Below are 2,432 nucleotides of genomic sequence, written 5' to 3'. Positions count from 1 at the left end.
TTGATATTCAATTTAAGCTAAAATATTAGAAAACTGCCTAGTCTAGCCCATCATAGAGCAAAGGAAAATCAGGAAAATGTACATCAGTTTCCCCTCTAATAAATGTTGCATCTTAGTCAATTATTAGTAAATAAACTCAGCATTTCTCGAGGTGAAGCACTTACTAGTTTACATAAATGCAGGTGGAAGTAGGAAGATCAGTAAAAATAATTTGTTATAGTATAAATGATAACATCATCATTCAGCTGTATTTTATTTTACTTTAATTGTTTGGCATAAAGTACCAACTGACCACCTACTGAGTAGAGCATCTAAAGACACGAGTCAAAGGAAAATGACCTTCTGGAGTAAGCTGAGCATCCTGTAGAAAGAGTATACTCACCAGATTCTTCCTATTGACATAAGTTTGGGATACATGATAAAGAACAATTTAAAAAGGTAAAAAGTTTTGGTTCAAAAATATTACTTTAATTAACTTATGTAATATTTCCACAGGTCCAACAAAGTTTGACAAGGAGGAAAATAAAGTTTAGTTAAGAACGTAATACTTCAAATATCAAATATCTAGTAAGTAGTAAAAGACTCAAATACTTTTCATGAACAATCATGGTATTTCAGGCAGGACACTGGCAGATAATCATTAACAGTTTACAACTTCCAAACTCCATTCTTCAATGGACTACTAAAATCAGAAAGCCACTATAAATCCCAATGAAGTCTTCATGTGATGCTCTGAACAGGGAAACATTAGAGTGAGGGTTGAAATTTCATGTTTAGAATATTGTTCAACAACATTTCATCAGCCGACCCTGACTTTCAGGAAAAGAACTTAAAATGGCAGCATTATCAATCTGAAGATCCACGAGCTAAAAAAGGAGATTTTTAAAGGGCTACCATAATGGCAGATTGTTTGAGATACTGGTAACCATTTTTGGGGGTCAGTTTCCAGCAAGTCTCTGGGTTTACGGGAGTGAAGTCTGTGCTGAAGGTTGAGAGGGAAAAGAGGACATAAAAATGAATTTTCCCTTTTCCACACACAAGGAGTTTTGTGCCGAGTTGGCTAATGTGTGTCAACATCACGGTATCCTTCCTCCCGGGAACCAAGAGGAATTTTCTCAAAACTAGAAGGGACAGCTGTTTTGCCCCCATACCAATCCAGCTTCTGAGATATCCTATTAGTGACTTATGCTCTTCCCCTAAAATGACAATGAATTGTTCTGTGTGCTAACAACATAGCTTAAAAAAAAGTAAAACAAAATTCTGCATTTTTAAAAACATGATAAAAAATAGTATTTCAAACTGTACAGTCACGAGAAGTACACAGTTATCAAAAATGCACATACGTCATGTGGCTTCTCCAGCACCTTCAGGTTTCTGTGTCTGGTCCATTTTGGCATTTCCACTTTCTGCAGTGTTATTCCCATCCTTGCCAGCATCAGCTTTCCTCTTTTTCCTTTATGGTGCCTTCTCTCCCTTCTTTGCAGGGACTTTTTTAGGCTTGGGCTCTGCCTTTGGAGGAGTGCATCTTCTCTGTGATTATCCTTCACCTTGGCTTTGCCTCATTCAGCATCCCCTTAGCCTTTCGCTTGGGCATGGCGGCGTTAGAGAGACTAGGCGCTGGATGCAGGGATGCAGTGGAGGTGGGCTCTAGTGGGTCAAGGGGTCTTTCTTGCCTCTTCTTCACGCTCCTCCTAAGAATTCTTGTTCCCTCTTGATATCTATGTCAATTTTAGGATGCTTGAAACACTCTTTGAGGTTGCCCCCTGGAAGCACTGGTAATCACATATGCTAGGCGGGACAACTCCTATAAATTTACATTGTCAGCGCACCTGGGTTGCTCAGTTGATCTGACTCTTGGTTTCAGCTCAGGTCATGATCTCATGGATCGTGGATTGGCAGGATCCACGCTCAGTGGGGAGTCTGCTTGAAAGATTCTCTCCCTCTGCCCCTCCCCCCCACACACTCTTTCTCTCTCTCTCTCAAATAAATAAATCAATCTTTAAGAACAAAAGAATTTACAGTGTACACACTTTAACTAATCTGTACATACCATGGCAGGTCATCTTGCAATAACTAACTGTAATTGGGTCTCCTACTAATAAAAGTAGTCTTTTCTTAGACTGTGGAGATATTTCTGAATGTTTTTTTGAAAATACACATGAGAGAAAAAAAGATGGTCTGGCAATGCAACTATGAAAGAAAATTAGATAAATCATTTTCAGTGGAATCTTTAGAGCCAATGATTCTCCTGAGGTAATAGTGGCCCTGTCATTCTTTCTGGACCAAATTTAGTCGCTTTATGTCACTACTATATACTTCTAGATACTTCTAGGTTTTCTAGAATGGGAGATTTTACATAATGTATTACATGTCTCAGTTCTCACCAAGGGGCTATAAAAAGCTCAGGTGGCATAGTCTGAGAGATATTTCAG

At 38.7% G+C, this 2,432-nt stretch overlaps 1 pseudogene; it reads right to left on the bottom strand.

Moving 5' to 3' along the window:
* Positions 1-1,344: 1,344 nt before the first annotated feature.
* Positions 1,345-1,594, bottom strand: LOC130544690 (non-histone chromosomal protein HMG-17-like; annotated as a pseudogene).
* Positions 1,595-2,432: the final 838 nt, after the last annotated feature.

This window comes from Ursus arctos, unplaced genomic scaffold (genome assembly GCF_023065955.2).
Source record: "Ursus arctos isolate Adak ecotype North America unplaced genomic scaffold, UrsArc2.0 scaffold_23, whole genome shotgun sequence".
In the NCBI taxonomy this organism is placed as follows: Eukaryota; Metazoa; Chordata; class Mammalia; order Carnivora; family Ursidae; genus Ursus; species Ursus arctos.
The sequence above is the reverse complement of the archived record's forward strand: the minus strand, read 5'-3'. Positions and strand labels throughout refer to the sequence as shown.